We start from the raw sequence: 27,191 nt of genomic DNA, 5'->3' as shown, positions 1-27,191 counted from the left end.
AATTACATAACAAAGTTAGGCCAAAAAGATGTTTTGCCCTGAATCACTTATTTTGAAATGTTTATCATATACAATTATTAAATCATATTGTTTATATGCTTTGAATTAGTTTCCTGGTGAGATCAAGAAGGAGATTGAAGATGAGACCATTGCCAGTGATGCTGTCGATGGCAGTGAGGTGGATGTGCAAGATGACATGATCATTGTCAAAGAAGAAATTGACACTACCACTGGATGCTCTGATCCTCTGAAAATTGAGACTGGCTCATCAATACAGGAAGGTGATTATCATTGGTCTGAAAATGAAGATTCAAGTCATTTGGTGAGTGCATCTATTCATTTCAGGAGCATAATTATCAATCTGCACTTTTGATCAAATTGTGTCTTCCGGCTCAAAGTAGTGTTATCATCGACAGATGTAATGAAAACTTCAATTTTCTCAGACTGATTGGGCAAAGATCGCTTATATAAACCTTGTCTCCCAGATCTTGTATATGGGGTCAAATTTATAGCCATAATACCCTCGGTCGATAAGACGCAGGATGAGTCTGCTTTAAACGTTCTTCCATATATATACAGGGTGTATTCCAAAAGTGATGCAATCACATTTCCCATGCCACTCCTATTGAAAGGAGTAGAATTGAGTCACTGTTGGTAAGTAGGAAGGACTCTAAGCTATGCTTCAAAACCAGTTTCAGTGCTCTCTAAGTTGTGGAAAAAGCAGGACATCGGTTTTGTGCGCCAACCAGCAATCTGCATCTACTGTAAATTTGCTGTAAATATCATGCTATTTACTTAATGGTATTAGTGTATATAAACAAGACTACTGCTTTTTGTTGTATAAGATGATTGCAATGGTCTGCATATGCAATTCCATTCAAATGAAAATGGCAAAAGCATTGAATTACTGCTCATGATAGAGGTGGTGTATTCAAATAGGTAAATGTAGTGATTTGTCAGTTTTTTAAGAGGAGATAAGATATGCCCAGGATTCTATTGCAAATTAAAGTGTCAGGATAGATAATGGCTTTTATGTAGCATGACATGTATTAGGTTTATGTGAAAATTAGGGCAGGATTTAATTTTCAGAACAGGAAATAGACTGCTTGTGCAAAGTAAGGACTGTTCAGGTAAGTCAGAGTTGTGGTGATGCTAGGTGTTTGCTGGGATGACTTAGTTGTTTCCTTCTTTATTCTCTTTAGCATCTCTACGTAGAAATCATATTATTTGTTCTTTCCCTGAAACATGAATTTATTATTTGTAGCCAGGTATTCGATGCAATGCTTCGGCTGAAAGGCCTTTAATGACAGGAGCACTCATATATGTGCGATCTCTCAGATCTATCTGTCTGTTGCTTGACAGTTTTTTTAAGGTTTTTAATCACCCTAACATAGAAGTGGTCATCAAAAATTGGTAGTGGGAAGCAGGTTGATTAAGGATGGGATTGATAAAGATCATGATGGTTTTGGTAAAATTGTATTATTTATGTAGAAGAGGGAAAGGGTGATGTTTAATTGACGGACATACTGAGCAGGGCAGAAGTTACAGTAATGGCTAAGTTCAAAGATTGTTTAATTTTATGGTATTTGGACAAAGAAGTGATGATAAGGTGAGGGCTTTTCTGGCAGTTTGGTTCAAGAAGAGAAGTGTGTTGGGTTGAAGGTTTGAGAATTTTAGTGTTCAGCAGTTTTTCAGGGTAATCACTTTTTCTGAGACAGTAAAGTAGCTGGTTGGTGTATTTTTATTGGAGGGGAGTGTTCCTGTAAAAACAGAAGCCACAGACAGAGTCAGAAGGAGATGAAGGACTTTGCATGTGAACAGAGGCCACAGTTGGAGATAAAGTTATTGTTGATAGTTGGTAAGTTTCATTCAGACTGAGTTGAAATTATTTTTCTAGGGGTGAATGTTGATAGCTTGGAAAGTTATATTAGAGTCAGATATAGATGAATTGAAAGAAACTGCGGACCCCTTGGCGCCTTTCGTAAATAGTAGGCTAATGCTGACGCCGGGTTTCTCTCCACCCTTCATCCTTTCCTGCCTATCCCCTATTGCGCAAATGACCTTAGCTTTCGGTCGCCTCCCCTCAAAACTACTACTACTACGACAGTACAGTTTGAGTGTTTCTTTGATGAGAAAACTTATGTTAATGTTAACCCATAAATAGATTGGCATATGCATTCACTGCATTTTACAAAGTCCCTTCAAAAATTGAGGTGTTTCAACATTTTTCTATGCTTAATGGTTATGGTATTACTCTGCAAGAGCTTCCCGGCACTTTTCTTACCCTTTCACAAAGGTCAAGTCACATTACGTTACATCAGAAGAGATTCCACTGTAAACCTGTGGGTGATTGAGTAAGTTTCTCAAGGGTTAAGGCATCTTTGCATAGCCAAGCAAGTGAGTGATTGGTGGGCCACTGGCGCAGAGGGAAACCTCTTGTAAGCCTCAATAGAGTATGATTGCTTGAGACTAGCAAGGATCGATGGTGCATAATATATCCAAGCCAAATAATTTGTAATTATTTTGTTTTTATTATTATATTACTTCCGACTAATGGGCCACTGGTGCAGAGAAAACCTCTTGTAAGCCCTGATCTAATGTGAGTGCTTGAGACAAGCAAGGATCACTGCAATATAGTACATCCAAGCTAGAGGGGAGGTAATTATTTTTCATTTTTTATAATTTTTAATTTCATTTCATTATATGTGATTAGTGAGTACATGCGACAAGCAACGATCGATGCTGATTAATACATTCATGCTATAGAGTTTGTATTTATTTTGCCCTTATAATTATATTACGTAAGACTGATTAGCCACTGGTGCAGAGGGAACCTCTTTTAAGCCCTGATTGAATGTGAGTGCTTAAGACTATCAAGGATTAATGTGATTGAGTACATCTACAGAAGGTACAGAGTGCATGATTATTTTTCATTTATTATGTTTTTTAATTTTATTTCAAGATGAGTGATTAGTATGCCCCGGACGCATAGAAAAACCTCTTGTAAGCCCTGATAGTATATGTGGCAAGCAAGGATCAATGCTGCTAAGTATATCCAAGCTAGACAGTTTGTATTTTTTTTGTTTTTATTATTTGATTATAAATTACATATAGGTCACTGGTATAGAGGGAACTTCTTGTAAGCCCTGATTGAATGTGATTGCTAGAAAGTATGTGATTAATTTGCAGTCTGCCATTTAATTGTACTAACCATTTATGGTATGGATTTATTTCAATTTCTTTTTAGTTTTTTGTTTTGTTTCTTATTGGTTTTATTCAGTTATTTGTATATTTTTAAAGATTTACTGCTTATATCCTCTCTAATTTCCCTCATCCATCCTTTGCCCATTTATAAGAGTGTGGCTGGCGTTGACTCTTCACATTCTGTTCGGAGGTTATTGGTTTTCTGAATTTTTGGGATCTTATAAAATAAGGGTTCTCAGGATTGTACAAGTACATGGTAAGTTTACAGAAGATGGGCAACATTTAAGTAGTATTCAGCAAGGTTAAATCATTATCAGAAAGTAAGAATAAAAGATCTATTGAAACAATCAGGGATAAATTGAGCATGATTATGGCTGACATAGAAAAGATCCAAGAGAATTTAAAGGAATTATGTGAAAAACCATTTGTTACAGAACTTAGGCCAACATCGTTGCACAGTAAAAAAACTTGACTTAGATAAAGGATGCTAAGACAGAAAATATCCAAGAAATTTGGAAAGAATATAAAAAGAACTGAATGGTTAAGACCTAAGGTATCCAAGTTTATGCATGAAAAAGTAAGCTTACAGTGAGGAAGATAGCTAAGGTCCAGGCATATCCGATGTTGGCATAGAAGGGGCTTTAAAGCCAATTAAGTTGAATAAGGTGGTAGGGGTAGACAATGTTTGCAGAATTACCAAAAGGTTTTGGAAAATATGAGAGAAAGAGTATATGGACTGATTAATAAATGTAAGGATAGAATCTGGCCAGAAAACGTTTTGTGATAAGTTTTGGTTCCTTTCCAAATAAGGTAAACTTCACATTCACATGTGAATGCTACGGAACAATAAGTGTGAAATACTGTACATCTACAGTCGTCTTTTTTGGATTATCAACAAAAGGATAGAATCGAGCAAGTAATCACTTAGGGGATTTTTTTCATGAGTTATCAGCTAAAATATTTATTATGTTGCAAACAAGTTAACAATTTTTTTATCTTCAAAAAAACCATGTCTAGCAAAAAAATTTTTCATTACATCCTGAAAATCTGTGATATTTTTTCTTTGATCTTGCAGGATCCTTCGGAAAATGCAGAAATAAATATACCCCCTGAAGAAGAAGTTGATATTAAGTATGATTTTGATGCTGATATTCCTTGGATGGAAGTAAGACTGGGAGGGAAGGTGTTGCAGGAACAAGGTAAGGAGAGCTAAGGACTGTGCTGACACTTCACTTTTTCTTCTTTCTGGTGTAATATAACCATTGGAGATTAACTCTTGCAGTATTACTAAGGTTTTTTGGAAAAACTGGGTTAATTTTTTAAAATTGTTTTTAAAATAACAGAAGGGCCATTAAAAATGGTTTGAAAATTTGCAAAAAAATATGGTAATTATATCATGGTTTTTAGAATTTTTTATTAATATATTTAATATTATTTATTTAGTGACTCAGACTAGATCTTTTATTATTCTTGCTGTATTTTAAGCCTTCTTTTGGTTTAAATTGAATATTCTTATTTTAGATTTTATCAGTTAGTAATGATAACTGGAATAACCTAAAACAGCCATTCCCCATTTCAATATCTGTTTTTTGCCTTTCACCAAAGCATTTGTGAGAAATATTATGCTTTTTAAAAAATTAACATGCATAATTTCATTATCTATTTGTAAAGTCTACACAATGGATTTAATGAAACATTAAGATGGGAGTAAGACTCTCCATCTTGGGATGTCCTCATATAAGTTGTTTTTCTGACAACTGTTTTGCCTATGTTTCAATGAGCATCTTCATGGCAAAGTTACCTGATCTGGTTTACTTAATCCTGAATTTGCTCATTGAAATACAGGCTAAACTGTTGTCAGAAAAATAACCTGCATGGTGATATCCTGAGAATTAGAAGTCTCATCTGAATGCCACAAAAATCTATGATCCTAAGATGAGAGTTTGTTTAGTGCCTTCTAGTTCTACCCTAAGGTCCTCATGGGATTTTTGGTATGGCAAAATAGACAATTGGCTTGGTTAGCTTGATTACATTTTGCCAAAATTTGATATTGTTTATTTTAGTCTGTAAAAGTGTACATAAGTCATTCAATGAAACCAAATCAAAAGTAAGGAAAATTAATTTTTTAAAATAATTGAATTTAAGAAGGTCATTACACAGTACTGCCTCATGATTGATCTTGTCAATAAGTTATCAAGATAAGCTAAGACATATACAGGATACCTTTAGTGCTGCAAAAACTAAACTAAACTAAAAAACTAAACTAAGAAAAAAACTAAAAATAATTTTAATTAAATGTCTTCTGAAAAATGCATATAGAGTTACTTATAAATTTTATTATAAGTTGCAAAAATAATTTGCCGCTAAGTAATTCATTATATTTTAGCTAAGAAAGATATACAATTTATGTTCCTAATGCAATCATTGAATAGTTCTAATCATCTGGAAATCCTAAGATATATAGGATAATTAAAACTAATTAATTGCACAACTTCATGTTAACTGCATACTCACATTTTCTTAGTCCTAATCTTAATAATGCCATATCCATTGTTATTGATTTATTTTCTTCCATATATTAAATGCATCAATGTGAAATTTCCCTGATGATAAAAATGCGTTTTACAGAGAAAAGTATATCATTCTTTAAATGATATATTTCCTTTCCTGTGTGCCCTTAAAGGCTTCAGAAATATTCTTCTTGATCTTTTTGAAGTCCTTGCATAAAAAATAATGGTTTTGGTGTTAGGGTAACACTAAGTAAACCCATGCGGAACATTTATGTGAGACAATTATAAACCCTTTTATTAGATAGTTTCCTTTATTGGTTGTTTATTTGCAATAAAAAAACTGAGTTCATTTTATTTCAAGGCTATGCTATATTCCTTTTTTTGCTCAGCAATATCAGTTTAATTCTTATCTATAAAATGTTACCAAGCAAAATAGCCTAGTTTGTATATCTCATTTATTGGGCAGATATTGAAGATATTGTGAGTGACTTTTAGTACACTTTATGTACTTACAAAGGATTAGGTTCTCATTGATTAAGCATGATGGGTGAAATAAGCATTTGACATAACTACAGAAAGGGTAAAATTTTGCAGATAAACAAAGGAGGACCTGAATTTAACAGAAATTGGGATGCAGTATTCAATTAGAGCTTTTTCAGTGGATCATTTTTTTGTTTTGGCAAAAAACATGATGGTAGACTATCCAGAGTAAAACACTGCAGTATAATTTTATTTCCTGTAAGATCATCACAGAACCATTGATCAACTCTGTAAGATGTCTGGAATTTCCTTGCGTTTCTTTTTGGTGGATTTTTTCTGACGATTTGCATATGAAAAGAAAGATTTTCATACCTTATTGCAGCCAAATTAGGCTCATAGCCTTCTCTTTGTGATGCAGTTTTTGAAAAATAATAGCATGACATCATTTCTCCACTCCCCCTACCCTGAGAGAAGCATATTGACACTGATGAAGTTATACCAAAATGTGCCAGATGGCATAATTCAGGTCAGCATTAGGTAATGACAAATATTTTATTACTTGGATTTCAGCCCAGCTGAAGGTCCTAACATACATACAAAGACAGATGACTTTCTGCAGGAAAAGACTCCACATTTGGTTGTATAAATTCATGTACATATAAATGTGAACATGCATACCTATAATAAATCATTTACATTAATACGTTTATCCAAACTGGTTTAATCAATTTTTATTATTGCAGGAAAATATTATTAAATGAATATCAACCTTACCTTATCCTTCAATTTTTTCAGATGATTACCAAAAACAAGATAATGCAGGAGAAAATACTTCAGCCACTCAACCAAATGTGTGTAAAATTTGCAACAAGGTATTTGAAAAAAGGGACCTTCTTAAAGATCATGTAATGCATGTGCATCTTAACAAGGTGATGCAATTCAAATGTGATGTTTGTTTGGAGGTATTTAAGAGAAAAGAACACCTTGAAAGTCATATAAAATGGGTGCATGCTATTAAGAAGAAGCACCAATGTGAGTTCTGCTCCAAAAACTTTCTAAATTTAAGTAAACTCAAAAGGCACATATCAACACATACTGCGGAAAGGCCATTTCAATGTGCATTATGTCTAAAAGGTTTTTCTAAAAATATAAATTTACAGACACACATGTTGACACACACTGAAGAAAGACCACACATATGCAAAATATGTTGCAAAGGATTTGCTTTTAAGTGTAGCTTAAAAAGGCACATGTTGACACATACTGATGGAGAGAGGTACAAATGTGATGTGTGTTTAAAAGCATTTGCTCATAAAAATGTTCTAAAGGATCATATATTAACACATACTGGTCAAAGGCCACACAAGTGCAACATCTGTTCTAAAGCATTCAGTCGGGGAAGTCATCTGAAGTCACACATGATTACACACACCGGCGAAACACCACACAAGTGTCATATTTGTTCTAAACCATTTGCAGCAAAAGGTTCTTTAAAAGGCCACATGCTGACACACACTGGTGAAAAGCCACACACATGTGACATTTGTTCAAAGGCATTTGCTATGAGAAGTCATTTAAAGTTACACATAATGGCACACACTGGCGAAAGGCCACACAAGTGTAACATCTGTTCAAAAGCTTTTACCCAGAGCGGCGACCTAAAGTCACACATGCTGACACACACTGGTGAAAAGCGACACAAGTGTGCCATTTGCTTGAAAGCTTTTGCTTTGAGTAATCATCTAAAAAGACACATGAAGACACACACTGGTGAAAGGCCTCACAAGTGTGTCATTTGTTTGAAAGCTTTTGCTTTGAGTAATCATCTAAAAAGACACATGAAGGCACACTGGTGAAAGGTCTCACTGCAGTGCAATGTCTGTTCAAAAGAATTCATTCAGCGTTGTCATCTAATCTCACACATGATGACACACTCTGCAAAATGATCAAAAAATTGTACGATCCTAGAGCTTATTACACTGAAAAGAAATGATTGTAAAACTTTAATTACAACTTTGTAACAAAGTGATATTATAATCCTGTTTTATTTAATTTCTCGAAATAAAAAATAGTGGATAAAGTGACAAATCTCAGCATAATTATGTATATCATGATAACATTAATCTAAAGGGAAACAATTTCATCCTGTAGGAATTAGAAATTCATTTTTTTTAAAATAATAATCTTCTATTTCATCATTAACTCCAACAATGATACCTTTAATATTTGGCTTTCCTAAACATGAATCCATTATAGGGCTTCCATGGCCATGTGTAAATTTTATCAAACATTTGTCTATCAATCATACCATGATTGTCATTAATAAGTTCATTTCTGTGCAATCTATTATGTTCAGTTTGTATTAAAAGGCAAAATACTTGTCTCATGCCTTTTTGCCTGGAAATTTACCTGCTTTCAATTTCCTTGAGGAATAAGATGATGAGATGAAGATATCGCAAAGTCGGTTGTGCTAGAGAAAAATACAAACTGTTATCTTCACAGGGCATTTTGAATGTATTTGTTTTCTCTTTGGCTTGTCAGTGTAAGTTTTCAAAGCCTAAGGTAGGCAGGGTTTAGATGTCTAGAATGTAACTGAAGAAAAACTATGCAAATGTTTGGCAGTTTGATTTTTGCATGATGCCTATGAAAGAAAGATGAAACAAGGTATCTGTCTTCAATCACACAGCATTTTGTTTGTAAGAAGTAAAGGTATATTTACATAGGTGACTATATGTTAATACTGGAATGCTGTGAAGGTATTTCCTGGTTCTTGGTGAATTATTCTGGAGATTGCATTGCTGACATCATCTTTGGGATAGTAGACTGGGATGTTATGAGTTTGGAGTATTTGGTTATACACAAAAAAAGTGATTAAAACCATGTAACCTTCTGCTGAAGTTTCATTCACGATAATGGGGCATTGAGCTACTTCAGTTTCAACACTTGATAGCCAGAAATAGGGGGGCTATGATAAAATTTCACCTATGTAGACATTTTGAGCTAGATAAGCTAATGTTTCACCTGAAATTTCTGATTCTTAGTGAAGAAAAGTGGCTCAGTAGAGAGAATATTATTGAAGATGTTCTTTATAAGACTTTGAATAAATGGGTTTGGATATAAAGCCCCTTTGAAAAATGATAAGCAGTTGACTTTGGTTTCTTTGATGCTGAATCACAGGCTCCTAAACCTGCTTTATCTGCTGTTTCAATGCATTTTCTGGTGCACCAATATCTCATTCATGGTGTTAAATTGTGGCATAAAATAGATTGGCTCCCTCTTGAATCAGTTGAAATATTGCTACACAAATGTTTTACACTTAGCTGGCATCCATCTTTGATCACACTACATTTAGTTTGGAAGAACTTAAGGTGTATCTACATAAGTTCTATTGTATGTCAAGAATAGAATTCCACAAATGCATTCCCCAGTTCTCTGTACAACTCTGGGGATTGTATTGCTGACTTCATCTTAAAGAAAGTAGTTTGGGATATTATGAGTTTGAAGTATCAGGCTATGCACAAAAACTGATATTGGAGTACTGTTACCATTTGTGGAAGTAGCCTTCAGGATAAATTAACATTGAAGAAATTCTTTCATGAGCATGATCTTTTGATGGAAGAAGGGAAAATAGGGGGGACTACCTAGAACATACACTTATCTAGTTAATTTCAACTTTTTTTACTTGGGTATATTTGGCACTAAAACTCTAGCTTTCACGGAAGGCTTTGATGGATATTTTGTTTCTTGCTGGTAGTGTTAGGAGCCATGTCTCTTAATTCTGATAATCTATAACAAAAAAATGAGTCAGTTTCCTCTGGAATTGCTTGAAACATTGCTAAAAATTTGTTTGGACGTTTGCTGGTAAATGGCTTTCAGCAAATGCAGGACTCACCTTGCCCAGATATTTCCTATCCCTAATTCCTTGCATAAGTATTTTGCCCTTTTTTGTTAAAATAAATTCATGGGCATTTGATGTTTAATGTGTAGCTTCTCTTAATGGCCATCCTTCAGGTGGATCATCTTCAAGGGATATAAGATCATGTTTTATTTAAGATTCCTAGTTTTTAATGGTTGATATTGAAGGACTAGAGTCCCTGTACATTTAGTTAACTTTGGATTAATTTCCTCTGAGAATAATGCATCCATAATGAAGAAATCTGAAGCTGCAAGAAATTCAAGTTAATATATTTTAACAGAAGCAATATAAGGAGCCACCTGCATGGGCTCCAGCCTTGCAGACACAATTTGAGTCCATGTCCCAAGAGATGCAGACCATTAAGCAATCTCAAATCCTGCCTGGTCAGTCAGCAAGACCAGTAACACCGCTACCACCAGCACCAATGATGGCAATGGAAAAGATGTTTGTGGCACTACGATCTACAAGCCCGGCCAGGTGGAGTACAATGAGGTCCTCGCCCTGTGCTATCAAGTTAAGGATGTTAGGAATTCATCTTAGCTGGCCCGGTATGACCTCCACAAGTTTCATGTAATAGTAGCCATTGTGGCCGATTGAATGATGCCCCTGGGCCTGGTAAAACATGTAATATACAACAGAAGCTGGGTACTTGCTATTGTCCAGGCAACTGGCTGGGAAAAAGCCATGCGTTTGCAAGAAACAATGGTTTACACCCTGCTGCAGCTGCCTTCAAATATTATCCAGCTGCAGCCCACTATTATGGTACAAGCTCCACTATAACAACTATACTAGCCGACAAGACAGCCCAGCAGACAAGCAGGAGCCAAGAATGCCTATACTCAGTGATCCAGGTATCCCTTCCAGGGCAGAGGACAGTGTAGGGAAATGCATTACTCCTTTGAAAACTGAGCCCTGGCCTGCCAAATGCCTGTGCTCACGCCATCACACCCTGTGGCACCAAGCGATCTGAACAAGATGGCTAATGAACCTGGGGTCCTTGTTGAGTTCCTCTAACTCCAGAGCCCCCAGATCTCAAGGAGTGGGAGGCAGACTGCTTGTCCTCAAGAGAATCAATGGTAAATGAAAGTGAGAAACAGGAAATAATGACAAGTGACTCAAAGACAGTGGGAGATAATGGACTTGATATGGATCCATACCAAGAGCTGAGCATGTAGCAATTGCCCCTGCAACTCCTTAGTCATGAAATGCATGACAATGATGAAGGCCAGATTTTTAAGTCAGAGCCTGATGAGGAACAGGAGCCAACGGAGCAGCAGCCACTGTCACCAGGATTAGAAGAAGAAGGAGGCTCTTCTTCTTTAGCACAGGCAGATATCCATATAGATTTGCATCCCCCCAGTTAGACCATTGGTTAGGGTGCCAACGTACTAACACCAGAAAGGAGAACCCTTTATCTTCCTGCCCATATGGTCAACACCGGTGATCAATGCATACATGACAATGCTGATAAACAGTTGGATCCTGACAATGAAAAAGACGATGTGCACCTTTCCCTAACATTTTATTCACTTTTTTGAGTGTTCATATTGGTATAAAGTCAGTTACTTTGTTAGTGTTTAGTCTGCAAACGATGACATTTTGTTGGTGCTTTCGGCTGAAACATTGGTTTGACAAGAAGTCTGACTTCATCATTTCTTCCTCCTTAAGATTTTTGGCAGCAGTTTCATCTCAATCTACCAGTACAAATTACTCATTTGTTTTCCATTTCTGTCCACTTTACCTTCTCAAAACCCACATTTCAAAGATTATGTTTCTGAGGGACATGAGATCAAAGCTGAATGATCCAGTCAATGAAATCATCAAAGGCTTGTTATATGATAAAGTTCACTGTCTGAAGTGCCAACAATTCCCTGCCTTCTATATTGTACAACTTACCACAAACCTTAATATTAGAATTAATAACTACCTCAAGACTTACTCTAAAATTCTTCCAATTGCCATACTTCCAATCCTAAAAAAAGCCCCAGTTACTTTGATAAATACTACAATATCTCCATTTTTATAAATCTCTCTCATTCTTATACCCTCAATCTAAACATGTGATGACTCATTGATTCTTCAAATACGAAGGTGTTAATGTTAGTTATTAATTATCTCAATCTTAACTTCTGTTCAACTTCTGTTTGCAGAATGAATTAATGCAACTTTGGAAGGCACATGTAATTGAAAATAGATATTAAGTGAATACCTATTCATGAGCATATGGCCACCATTGAACATTCAATTCCTTCTGGGACATACAGTGCCTTGGGAGAAGACTTATGGAAGACATTAGAATGCAGATGATTGATTGATACCTGGGCTCATGTCTCGTTGAATAACTTTACCTTTTTTACAGGTGTAATCATTAAATTGATATTAAAAATGTATTCATTTTTTTTAATTTACCTGTCATTTTTAATGAAAAGTTCTCTTTGATTTCGTGAAATAATGTCTTTACTGTGTAATTATTTTACGCAACAGCAAGTTAATATATGGTTATTCATTGAATAAATATTTGATGGAGAATAAGTCTATTTTTATTAATATATTCTAGGAGAAGTCATGTTAAATTGATATGTGAGGATAATTGTATTAAACTGTACTGTTTGCTTCCAAAGCAAGTGCTTTCAACTTGCTTCCAAAGTCATAGTTGATGGGTCGTTAAACTTGTTTTTAGAGAGGAACTGTTGAAATCTAAATGGTCAGTAAGAAAAATGTGTCATTTGAGTTTAATTTCATTACAAATTATTTTAAATATTCGCATCTCAGTATCTTTTTTTCTTTGATAAATGTATTTCTTTGAAAAAGGGAAATATCGTTCCTTTTCCTTTTTCCTGTTTTTAGATTGCATCCTCAATCATTTATTAGAAATGAAGGGTGAAATTGCATGACCACTGGAAGAAAATGGTAGAATATTGACAGAAATTGCAGACTTTGAACAGTGCCCTTGCACACAATACAGCTTTGCAAGCCCGAGTCGAGGACCTGGAGGCTCAACTCCAGAGGAAGTTGGCCACAGAAAGGAAACTAGAAGAGAGAGTGAAGTATTTGTCTGAGTATTTGGAAAGGGAATGCCATCAGAATGAGTAGCTTGTTCTGGAGAATGAAGTGTTGAAGTGGAAGGCTAATGAGAACAGTAAGCTAATTGCATCCTATTCTGGGCAGTTGGACATGTCATCTCCTATGACTGGCTCTATGATGCCATCCTCCAGTCCCGGCAGTGATCCTCATGGTATTTCCACCATGGTAATTGTGCTTGGAAGTGCTGGTTAACCACCCAACTTCATGTTTCTAAGGTTTTTATCTCAATTATCACCAAACTCCTCATTTTCTGACATGAGGACGATGAAGAAGAGGAGGAGACAAAGGTGAGGAGAGGCAAGGAAGACAAAAATGATTAAGATGATGGCAAACTAAGCATCAAACTGACACCCATCACTCCAAAGGTCCATACCCTGGTGAAGAAGAATGGCTCTATTTCTTGGCTTGTAAGGAAGGAAGATGTCATTCCTGCCTTCAGCCTCTCATTGTAAATACAGGCTGAGGCCATCCAACTTTCCCTGCACTCCACCTACCCCCTCAACCTCCTCCCAGAACTGACTTCCCTAGCCAACTCTTCCTTGCCCACATCCTCCAACCCCAGCAGCAGCATGTTCAACAAAGGGATCTTACCTTTATCCCCGACAGAAGCCATCCTAAGATAGGCCTCCAACACCATCCTCCTTGCCAAGAAGACTCAACCCAAGAGGGATAAACTGGTTGGTCATGGGATGGTCTACACCTTGACCCATTTCACCGGACGCTGCTACCTGGTGACCATGTCAGGGGGGTCGCATCATTACTTCCATAAGCACCAGTTGAGGTCCATGCCTTGCCCATCCAACTAATCCATCTGCTCTGCCAGGTACACCGTCCGTGTCCACATACTGAGTTGCTTGATGCAGAAGAGGCCTCTGCTTCAGTTGGTGCCTGTCTGGCCAATCTTAAGGCCTGGAGGGGTACCAGGGTGCCAGTTCTCCCCAAGGTGCCTGCCCAGGAGGAAGTGCCCCAGCCAAGGAAGGTGGCTGACAGGGGTCAAGTGGGAGAGATGGAGGAAGGCCAGGATAGGGACATGGGCTGCTTTCACCTCTCTGAGGAGGATCCGGTGGCCCTGCTGTCAAAAGCACCCATGCGCTCAGAGAACAGGAGCTGTTTTCCCTTCTGTGAGTTCAGTGATGACTTTTCCGACCAATTGCCTTCCACCGCCAGTTCCAGATGAACAGAATGAGCCTCAACTGCTATAGCATGGAGACCTTGCTGGAGATACTGAAAAAGACCACAGGGTCACCGCTCCCAACCAGCCAGGGCCCATCCATGGCCGGGCCAGGGGATGAAATGGCCAGCACCGCTGAGATGATTCACTATGAGCTGAGGCATGTGCTGTCCTCCCTGTACACCCACCTGCACCTCTCCATCAAGGAGTCTGTCAGAGAGGCAATGATCTCCAAGGAGATCTCTGATGACACACAAGGCAAGTCAGAGGAAGAGAAGGAGAAAAAGAGGGGAAATGGGAAGTAGCTAGAGGTCAGTGAGGACAGTGCGGAGGTGGTGGGAATTGTCTCATCAACTCAATACCAGTAGTGCCGGCAGGATCCCCGGCAGTGAAACAGCATCATCTGCTGAGGCAGCAGTCAGGTAGGTTATTCATGTTGAGGAGCCAAGGTGCAATGGGAATAATGAGAGGGCACCCCGGGACAAACTGATCTCTGGCAGCAACGTGTTCAAGTTGGGTCAGGAGCAGCTCCTGTCTTCTTCCACACTGGGTTTTAGCCACTTGGCCCACACAGACTCTTCCGTAATGGAACTCAGCTGGTCTGAGGAGCTTGAACTAATGATTTCAGAGTCAGACGTGTGGCGGAGACAGGCAGGTCTGCCCTGCCCTTTGCAGGTGGATTGGATTCTTAAAATGTTATGGCTGAAATCAAAGAGAAGACGAAATGAAATACGATCCATTCAAAGAAGTTGTATTTCAAAAGTATGTGTGGAAGAGAATGGGAGGAGAGAGATGGAGGGGGTGATATTCCTCCCCAAAGTATATCCTAGCATCTTCCCACACCGCTGCCTCTACCTTCCTCAAACCCAGGCTTTCCAGTAAATAATCCTATTTTCTAGGTCAATACTTGCTATTTTTTCTTCCTTCGAATCAAATGCATAAGGTGAATAAATATTCCATATAAATAACATGTCATTAAAGTTGTAATCATTTATTTAAAAACCTGTGTGGCTATGTCTTAGATGGACCCTGGCATTACAAAATAATGAGCCCTGAAACCTTGATATTCATGATATTATATTTAAGGATGGACAACATAGTGAATGAAAATGTTAATAAAAGCATAGTTATCATAGACCTATCAACTGATAATTTATAATTGGTAGAAGTGCACACGAAATTGACACCGTTTGTCATCATTCTGGTCTACATACCAAGCAATCATAAGCAGAAAGAAATAGAGGATTTACCACATTTACAGAACATAATAAATAATGAGTATTTGCAGGAAAATAGGGCTGCCTTTGTAACATAAGATAGTGATTTAGGATTGGAATAAGATAAAAGGCAAAGAATAGATGGTGATTAGGTCGGAGACTGCAGTTTATGCACAAGAAATCACTGCATGAAGAAGGGAATTGAGTTCTGCAGGTTAAAGCTGGAAATTAGCCATTACATTCTCAGATTAATTTGGTATTGGGGAGAAGGTGGGAGAGAGAGACTGATTTTCCTCCCCTAGGTATATCCCAGCATCTTCTCACATCCCTGCCTCTACTTTCATCAAACCCAGGCTTTCCAGCAAGAAATTGCACGGAATCGACACCGTTGATCATCATTCTGGTCTACATACCAAGCAATCATAAGCAGAAAGAAATTGATAGGATTTACCACCTTTAGAGGACATAATAAACCATGAGTTTATGCAGGAAAATAGGGCAGCATTTGTAACAGACAATGATGATTAAAGATTGGAATGAGATGAAAGGCAAAGAAGATGGTGTTTAGGTTGGAGACTAGAGTTTACGCACAAGAAATCACCACATGGAGAAAGGAATTGAGTTCCGCAGGTTAAAGATGGGGATTATCTGTTACTTATTACTTGTGTTGACACTAAGAGACATAGGTATGCATGAAAATTGCCAGGTGACTCAGATAGGACTTAGTTAGATAATTAATACTGAGATTTAAGTAGAATCAAGCATTAAAAATTAAATAATAAATTAACACAAATGAAAATAGAGTAAAAAGAATTGTAAAAATGCTGTCTGAGGCCGTGGAAAGTCTAAAAAGTAAGGGAGCAATTGGTTCAGTATATAGTAATGCAGACGTATTGTCATTTGCCTAATGTCATTGGCTTGCTGGTCATATTAAACTTTCAGGGGGAGAGAACTAGGAAGGAAGAGGGGATGAAGAATTGAATGAATTTGTACAATTGATTTAAATAATAAATTTATTTTCCACAAGAATGTGCATTATTTTAATGCTGGAATATGTATAATAAGTTACCATATTACCTGCCTCTTTATTGTCTGACCAATGACTGCTACTTTCCAGTATTCATGCAACAATGCATGAATGAAAATCCTCTACTGTAAAAATAGAGCATCCAATGGCAATGTCAACCTCCTCTTAGACAATGATCATGTCATCAGGTATGACATAGCCGACTTGTCAATAACATCACTGTCAATCAAGTCGTCAGAATACTCTTTCTCGGTTTCACCAGGAATGCACCGCAAACCATTAAAATGCCATAATTCATCAACATCCTTACTTTACAATTTCAAAATAAGAGTACCAAGAAAACAAATCCTTATGTCAAAACTCTTTCATATATTTCTAATTAGAATCATGGGGGACTCATTCATTTCGCAAAAAAGTAACAATTGTACCCAAAGAAATTAAATTGCTGACATCAACTATTCATAAAAAGATTACATATTATTGCATGGTGGACTACAATTTAAATGTAAGTTTTGGTAAGGACACCAAAATATAAATCTATTGTATTTTATTTATCTTGCCAAAGAATGACAACATCCAAATATGTAATTAGTTAAATAATAAACAGAAGTAAATCATTTTTAGAAAAAAAGGGACCACTGCCAAGATTTAGTGCGAGGATATGGAATGTCTAAAGAGTTAGGGTGACATTGTTGCAGTACACAGGAAGGCAGTTTGATTTTTATTTGCCCAAAGTCATCGGCTTGATCCTAATATTGGACTAAATAAATATATGATGAAAATTCCATCAAAGAGTAAGGAGGGGTGACTATATTATTAACTCAAAAAGCCAATTTTTGCTCAATGTGGAAAGGTTTTTTTTGACATTCAAGTTGCAAAATGATGGAAACATTGAATTTTCAACACTTTTGAAAAAAAGGCGCATATCTTGACAAATTATCCATTAAATTAAATTCCAAATTCAATGTTAACCCCATTCAATCCTCAAAAAGTACTATTTTCAATAACATTTCAATGACTGCGTTTGATCGCAGGGACGATAAAATGTTTTTTCCACATTTTAATCAAGGAACCTGTCAGGCATTATTAACTTTTGGCCAAATTTGCCTTCATTATTGATAGAGTTCATATTATTAGATACAACTGACCTCTTCTCGATTGGTTATTACGTATTTCCTTGAATGATAGCTTCCCTCTTTGATGCGATTATATAACACAAAGAAAACACTGGGCTCATCGATCATTAAGCAGCCAGAATTCCGTAAGCTTTTCCATGTAGGTATAACACACCAACCAGGGATGATTTGTATCCTCCACAACCTAATTGAATATGCTATAACCATGTATTAACAATAGAATCCACGTAACTCATCTCCCTAAACTTCAATTTACATTTTAACAGTGGACGGAATATATAAACTAAATACCAATTCAGTTCAGATATCTCGCCAAAAAAATTTTTGAAACACCTAAAGCAAACAACTGAACTTACTTTGGCATCTATTAAATCCTCTATCGCATGTTCCAACATTTTTTGGAATTAAATATTGTCGCCGAAAACATTGATCAAGAGACCGCGACTATTTAATCACAATCTGCAGACTTCAAATTCGTGTTTATCGCACATTATGAAGGTTTTAGAGTGCGCCGAATGATTTGCTGGACAATTTGCTATGTGAATTTTAATTATCTTCCCTCTTTACATGAATTTGCACTTTCTATTTGTTATCATATCATTTCACTTGAGTTATTGTGACCATTGATGACTGCAGTTTATGTATCTCTGTTTGCAGTAGTGATTAGGAGTATGTAAACAATTCCATCAGTCATTATAACTATGGAAGTATGAAACCATCTTTGCATCTCTAATGCTTTTCTTTGATCTTGCAAGATCCTTCAAATAATGAATGATTCTGCTTGTCTTTAAATTAAGAATTGGAAATTAGGATGAGTGCGTAATTAAGATTCCTTGGGAGGAAGGACGCCTGTGATAGGATCAGTTGATTGAACTAGATGAGAAGGTCTCACCACCATTGTGGGTATACTTTTTCATCAAGAAAAGCCTTTTGACTGCCTTCAGTGTCTCCTTTTTAGTTCATATGAGCCATCAGTTAAGATGTACGAGGGTCATCCGGAAAGTAGTACCCATTCGTGAAATAAAGACACAAAAGTAAATATTAACAAACATAAAAAATTTTATTTGAAAGAGGATACTTTAAACTACTTCTCAACATAATCTCCAAGCAAATTAAGGCATTTGTCATAACGTGTGACAAGTTTCTGTATTCCTGCTGCATAGTCCTTCGCCGCCAGCTCATTGAGATACAGGGTCACTCCTTCTTTAAGTTCTTCATCGCTGTCAAATCTTTTTCCTGCCAAAAAGTCTTTAAGCTTTGTAAAGAGATGAAAATCTGAAGGGGCCAAGTCCGGGCTATACGGTGGATGGTCGAAAGTCGTCACCAGTAATTATGCGAGTCAAGAAAGAGTCTCCTTCATCAGAATAACGTCCCAAAAACGTCAGTGCTGCAGCCATACGCTTGGTTTTGTGCTCATCTGTAAGCTTGAGAGGGACCCATCTTGCACAAATTTTTGCATAATGCAGATGGTGTTTAACAATTTCATGAACAATTGTTCGAGAAACATTGGGAAAATGCTCACAGATGTCATCAATTGTGACGCGCCGATCGTTCCTCACGAATTCGTCAACTGAGCTCACCAGTTGGTCTGTAATGACAGACGGTCTCCCCGAACGCTCATCGTCGTGTGTGTTCCCCCTCCCCATGTTGAAGTTGCGACACCACCGCCGAACAGACGACTCGTCCATTACATTGTCTCCATACACCTCCTTAATTGGCGATGAATATCACATGGGCGAACGTTTCTTGCATTGAGGAATTTAATCACTGCCCTCACTTCACAACTGGCGGCGTTCTCAATTTTTTTAAACATTGTAAACAATCACAGAAACAACACAGGCAATGCTAGAGTCACGCAACTTGGCTCAGAGAAGGCAGACAAGCCACTGAAGCTATCTGACCTCGTCCAGCGGCTACTCGCGTCGTCAGCACTTCATGCGGCACGAACGGGTACTACTTTCCGGATGACCCTCGTACCAAGTATATGTAAAATCAATATGCTAATTACTTGTTTCAGTTGGGAATTTATAAATGCCATTTCAATATCCTAGGCTAGCATTTTATTCACTTTTTTGAGCATTCATTTTGGTAAAAAGGCAGTTTCTTTATTAGTGTTTAGTCTGCAAACCATGCCATTTTGTAGTTGCTTTGGAGGGAAACCATCAGATTGACCACAACTCTGACTTTATCATTTTTTCCTTCTGAAGATGTTGTGCAGCATTTACCTCTCAATCTACCAATAGCAATTACTTGTTTGTTTTCCTCTCTGCGCACTTTACCTTCTCAAAACCCACATTTCAAAAGTATTTCAATGATTATGTTTCTGAGCAACATGAAATCAAAGCTGAATGATCCAGTCACTAAAATTATGAAAGGTTGTTATGTCATGAGGTTCACTGCCTGAAGTGCCAGCAATGCCCTGCCTTCTATATTGTACAATATACCACAACCCTTAATATTATATACAATAAATACCTCAAGACTCATTTTGGAATTCTTCCAATTGGGATACTTCCAATCCTTAAAAAAGCCCCAGAATACTATAGTTACTTTGATAAATACTATAATATCTCCATTTTAGTATCTCCTTAGACCCTCAACTTAAACATAAAATAACAGAGCTGACTTATTGATTCTTCAAATACCAAGGTGTTAATTTTAGTTTCTCTCAAATCTCAATCTTAAGTTATGTTCATGTTCCATCTGCAGAATGAAATAATGCAACTTTGGAAGGCTTATGTAATGGTAAATAGATATTAAGTGAATACCTAATCATGAATTTATGGCAACCATTGAACATTCACTTCCTTCTGGGACAAACAGTGCCTTTGCAGAATATTTATGGAAGATATTAGAATGAAGATGATTGGTTGATGCCTGGGCTCATATCTGTTTGAATAACTCTACCATATCTACAGGTGAACTCATTAAATTAATGTTAAAAATGTATTCATTTGTTATGATTTACCTGTCATTTTCAATGAAAACTTCTCTTAAATTTCGTGGAACACTGTATTATTATTTTACATAAGCACCAACTCTAATTATGGATATCCATTGAATAAATATTTAATAGAAAATAAGTCAATTTTTATTAATATATTCTAGGAGAAGTCCTGTTACATTGATTTGAGAGGAGAAGTGTATTAAACTGTACTGTTTCCTTCCATAGCAAGTGTTTTCAACTTGCTTCCAAAGTTGTAGTTAATGGGTCACTAAGCTTGTTTATAGAGAGGAACTGTTGGAACCTAAATGATCAGTAAAAAAATTGTGTCATTTGAGTTTGATTTCATTACGGATTATTTTAAATATTCTTATTTCAATTTCTTTTTTTTTCTTCGCTAAATTTATTTCTTTGAAAGTGGGAAATGTCCTTCCATTTCCTTTTTCCTGTTTTTAGATTGCATCCTCAATCATTTATTAGAAATGAAGGGTGAAATTGCATTACCACTGGAAAAACAGAAGAATATTGACAGAAATTGGAGGTTTTGAACAGTGCCCTTGCACAAAATGCAGCTTTGCAAGCCCAAGTGAAGGACCTGGAGGCTCAACTCCAGGGCAAGGTGACCTCAAAAATGAAACTACAAGAGAAAGTGAAATATTTGTCTGAGAATTTAGAAAGGGAATGCCATCAGAATGAGTAGCTTGTCCTGGAGAACAAAGTGTTGAAGTGGAAGATTAATGAGAACAGCAAGCTAATGGCATCCTACTCTGGGTAATTGGACATGTCATCACCTATGACTAGCTCAATGATGGTATCCTTCAGTCCTAGCAGCAATCCTTGTGGTATTTCCACCATGGCATGGAAGCCCTGATCTACCACCCAACTTCATGTTTCTAAGGTTTTCGACACGACTATCACCAGAATCCTCATTTTCTGATATAAGCAGGACAATTAAGATAGAGGAGGAAGGGGAAGATATGGAGGATGATGTAGAGGAAGAAGAGATAAAAGTGGGAAGAGGCAAGGCCATCTGCCATCTCCCGCACCATACCTCCCCCCTCAACCTCCTGGGAGCTGACTTCCCTGGCCAACTCTCCCTCTCCTACCTTGCCCACATCCTCCAATCCCAGCAGCAGGGTATTCCACAAAGGATCCTGCCTTTATCCCCATCAGAAGCCACCCCCAGATTGGCCTCAACTGTGGTCTTCCTTGCCAAGAAGACTTGCCCCAAGAGGGGTAATCTGGCCGGTCATGGGATGGTCTATACCTTAACCCCTTTCACCGGACACTGCCCCCTGGTGACCTTGTCAGGGGGGTGACATCACTACTGTTATAATTACCAGCCGAGGTCCGTGCCTTGCCCCTCTTACTTACTTATCTGCTTCACCAGGTACACCATGTCCACAGACTCAGTTTCTTGATGCAGAAGAGGCATCTGCTGCAGGTGGTGCCTGTCAGACAAGCTTAAGGCCTGGAAGGGTACCAGGGTGCCGGTTTCCCCCAAGGTGCCTGCCCAGGAGGAAGCACCCCCGTCAAGGAAGGTGGCTGATGGGGGTCAAAAGGGAGAGGGTGAAGGAAGGTCAGGATAGGGACATGGGCTGCTCTTACCTCTCTGAGGAGGATCTACTGGCACTGCTGTCCATGCCACCCGTGCCCTTGAAGAACTGGAGCCATTCACCTTTCTGTGAGTTCAGTGACCACTTTTCCGACCAATTTCCTTCCACGGCCAGTTCAAGATGAATGGAATGAGCCTCAACTGCTCTAGCATGGAGATCTTGCTGGGTATACTGAAAAATACCCCAGGGTCACCACTTCTGACTAGCCAGGGCCCATCCAAGGGTGGGCCAGGTGATGGAATGGCCCTGCACCACTAATAAGACTCACTGCTAAGATTCAACACTATCAGCTGAGGCATGTGCTCTCCTCCCTGTATACCCACCTGTACCTCTCCATCAAGGAGTCAGCCAAAAAGGCAATGATCTCCGAGGAGATCTCTGATGACACACAGGGCAAGTCAGAGGAAGAGGAGGAGGAAAAGAGGGGAAATGGGAAGTTACCAGAGGTCAGTGAGGATAGTTTGGAGGTGATGGGAGTTGTTTCATCAATTCCATACCAGTAGTGCCGGCAGGATCCCCAGCAGTGAAACAGCATCATCTGCTGAGGCAGCAGTCAGGTAGGAGGTTATTCATGTTGAGGAGCCAAGGTGCAATGGGAATAATGAGATGGCATCCCAGGAAGAACTGATCCCTGGCACCAACTTGCTCAAGTTGGGTCAGGAGCAGCTCCTGTCTTCTTCTACACTGGACTCTAGCCACTTGGTCCACACAGACTCCTCCGTAATGGAACTCAGCTGGTCTGAGGAGCATGAACTCATGTCTTAAGAGTCAGAGGTGTGATATAGACAGGCAGAAGGTTGCCCTGGCATTTGCAGGTGGAGTGGATTCTTAAAACAATAGGGTTGAAATCAAAGAAAAGAACAAATGAAATATGATCCATTCGAAGAAGTTGTACTTCAAAATTTTGTTTGGGGGTGAAGGGGGGGGGAGGTAGATGGAGGGGTGTGATTTTCCTCCCTAAAGTAAATCCAAGCATCTTCCCACACCCCTGCCTCTACCTTCCTCAAACCGAGGCTTTCCAGTAATTAATCTTATTTTCTAGGTCAATATTTGCTACATTTTCTTCCTTTGAATCACATGCATAAGGTCAATAAATATTCCATATAAATAACATGTCATCAAACTTGTAATCATTTATTTCAAAACATGTGTGGCTATGTCTTAGATGGACCCGGGCATAACAAAATAATGAGCCCTGAATTCTTGATATAATATTTAAGGATGATTAAAATGGTGAATGAAAATGTTAATAAAAGCATAGTTATCATAGACCTATCAACTGATAAATTATTATTGGTAGTAGTGCACATATGATTGACACCCTTTGTCATCATTCTGGTCTACATACAAAGCAATCATACAGGATTTTTTTAAACATTGTTGTTATGTTTGCCTTTTTCCAGTCATTAGGCAAGGCATTATTATTTAAAGTTACATTGAATAGATGACTCTGGTATAGAGTTATTATGGTATATCCTAGTTTAGGAATTTCAATTAATATACCTGTAAGCAGAAAGTAATTAATATGATTTACCACCTTTACAGGACAAAATAAATAATGAATTCATGCCGGAAAATAGGGCAGCATTTGTAACATATGATAGTGATTTAAGATTGGAATAAGATGTAAGGAAAATAATAGATGGTGATTAGTTCGGAGAATCACTGCATGAAGAAAGGAATTGAGTTCTGCAGGTTAAAGATGAGGATTAGCCATTACTTTCTCCATGTTTTGACACTAAAAGAAATAGATTTGCATGAAAAATACCAGGTGAATCAGATAGGCATTAGTTTGATAATTAATACTGAGATTTAAGTAGAGCTAAGCATTAAGAATTAAATAATAAATTAACACAAATGAAAATAGTGTAAAAAGAATTGTAAAAAGGCTGTCAGAGGCTATTAAAAGTCTAAAAAGTAAGTGAGAAATTGGTACACTGTACAGTAGTGCAGACTGATAGTCATTTGTCTAATGTCATTGGCGTGCTGCTCCAATTATATTTCAGGGAAAGTGTACTTGGAAGGGAGAGGGGGTGAATAATTGAATCAATTTGTGCAAGTTCATTTAATAATAAATTTATTTTCCACAAGAGTGTTTATTTTTTTATGCTGGAATATGTATGATCAGTTACCATATTATCTGCCTCTTCATTGTCTGACCAATGGCTGCTAACTTCCTGTATTGATGCAACAATTGATGAATGAATATCCCCTAATGGAGAAGTAGGTCATCCAATCTTTCCTAAGATATTTTTGATCTTTTGTAGTATCAATGAAATCATAGAATTGGCAAATAAATAAATGAATGAAAACATTGCTGTTCCGTTCTTTCATTTCAAGACCCATGTCAAAAGGTTTACAATAACCATTGTTTACGAGGCAAACATTCAAGATTAACCAAAAATAAAGGCATCTAACAGCCGTCGTAATTCTAGAGTAATGAAATTAAATTATAAGTTCTACTGTACCATTTTATCACTAGGCTTCTTAAAGAATACTCGTCAAAATAATTATTCGATAGAATTTGATGAACTGCTCTAATAGTTATAAATGGGCCTAGGAAAATCTGGGAGGCAGAGTATCTTTGGGATTATATCATAGAGCCATAATACTATTATTATCTTGAGCTAATGGAAAAGTCTGATCGTTTGAACTACCATTATAACGAACAACTAGCTTTGATTATACAAATATGGGTGGGAATAGTATCTAAGGGATACATCACAAATAGGAAAGGAAGCTATTCCACATACTGTCCATGTCTGAAACTGCTATCAGGGGCGCATGGGGAAAGAAGAGTCAGTATGAGCAGCTTTAGGAGTATGATTATGGCATGCCGTCTCTTCTATTGTCAACTGTCCTGCTAATAGTATAGTATAGTAGTAGTAGTATAGTATAATAGGCGTTCATTGGAGCCTTATGTATTATGTGTGTGGAGAAAAATGTAGGAGGTTAAGCAGACATGACTGAAAACGGATTAAAATGGGCAAATAAGGGAGGGGTTTGGGGATTGTTTGGGAGAAATCCAAAGGATGGATCATTATTGAGTTTTAATGATGCATGAAATCGTTAATTCACTATTCATTCAAAATAAACGGAATTTCATTTTAATATTAACACAGAACTGCCATTAAAACTTTGATTTATAGCAAGTTTTTTTCTGGAGTAAACAGGTCAAGAAAAATCTAAATATTAATATTGTAGCTTTTGCTAAAAAGGTATGACTAGTAATTAACACATGACTTTAGACTTGCATCTTTAAAATCAACGAAAACCCGGATTTAATCATTTCACATTACAAACGTCATTTATTTTGAAAATTACTGTGCAGAAGAATATAAGCAAATACTTAGGAAAATAACTATCAATTTAAATGGTCTAATTAAAAACAAATAACAGAGCAATTCAAACTTTACTTTTATAATTATTTCAAATCATTTGTCTTTTGTCTAACAGTCGTTGTATGTTTAAATTCCATGCCATGGTTTTGTTTCAACTTCCGATGTTAAAATTTATTAACTCCAAAAAAATGACGTATTAAGTAATTTGTGCTTGGTTCATTAACACATTAAAAAGGTAACTTATGCCAGATATGATTTCATGAATATTTTTTTCACTCTGAATAGTGACGCTTTCTGAAAAATGTTTTATCCGAAAACTCAGCTTATCACAACATCACTTTAAAAGGTTTAAACTTGGAGGTTAACGTATAAAAAATAAATAAGGTTAACTCTAATACTACGGAATTGTAATATTATTTTTAAATTGTCCTTTTTAGGTAACCATATACTATTTTAAACTCTTGCTATTTTAAGAGTTTTATTTGTTGATAAGAATGATTACACTCAATTAAGTGAGAGATTAAATAATTATAAGATGCGGAAATTTATTTGAATTTGGTGATCACTTGGAGCCAAAATATAACCAGATCGACTCTACACCTCGCACTTAGTAATCGATTCAGAACGAACGACCCATCGATATGTAGTCGGCCATCTTGGAATATATTGTTTACGTGTTTTTAATGTTGACAGTTTTAAGTGTTACGAAGATGCCACGACAAGAAAGTTTAAAGTGTAGATTATGTCTTGGCCGTGGTGGTCGGTTGACAAATATTTTTAGTGAAAACGACGATGCTGAGCAGTTGGTACGGGAAGCAATAGAAGAGTTATTGGAATTGAAAGTAAGCTAGCCATGAATGTTTACGTTTTCACCATGACGCTTTTATGGTAATTTTACCACAAATTTGTCGGTTTTTTCCCTGTTTTTGGTCAATAAAAAGCCTTTGCATCACTATGTTAATAATAAGAGTCCTTTTGAGAGAAGATGTGTGGGGTTTATTAGCTTGATAATCTTGTTTTCGTAGGTAGTGGAGGATAGAAGCCACCCGTGGTTTATTTGCTATCAGTGCTTTAAAATACTGACCGATTTCTATATGTTTAAGCAGCAATGTTACGAAAACAATCTTACGTTGGAGAGGCAAACGGAATACAAACAGGAAGAGAGAAATATTTGCCGCGAAAAGGTGAGTTGTCTCCAAGTTATGTTTTTATTTTATAATGTCCGTGGTAACAATATCCGTTACGAATTTAGTCATATTGTTTAATAAACGTGTTTATATTAAATAGATTTCATTCCAAGTGTACAAATGCCTAAATGGCTAATAACCAAATGGCAAATACGGGCATCGACTTAAAAGTTGTGAATATTGTTCGCATTAACGATGTTCGTGAGAAAAATTTGAATACTTGTATGTTTATTAGAAGAGCATGCATGAGAGTACTTAAACTGCCTTCTTTTAAAAAATTAGTGAAATTAGTTCATAAAAAAAGGTAATTACGCTTCATAAATTGTAAAAAAGCGGAAAAGATTACGAATTTACGTAT

The sequence above is a fragment of the Hetaerina americana genome, unplaced genomic scaffold (assembly GCF_022747635.1).
Source record: "Hetaerina americana unplaced genomic scaffold, ioHetAmer1.1.p SCAF_45, whole genome shotgun sequence".
Classification (NCBI taxonomy): Eukaryota; Metazoa; Arthropoda; class Insecta; order Odonata; family Calopterygidae; genus Hetaerina; species Hetaerina americana.
Note: the sequence above shows the minus strand (reverse complement) of the source record.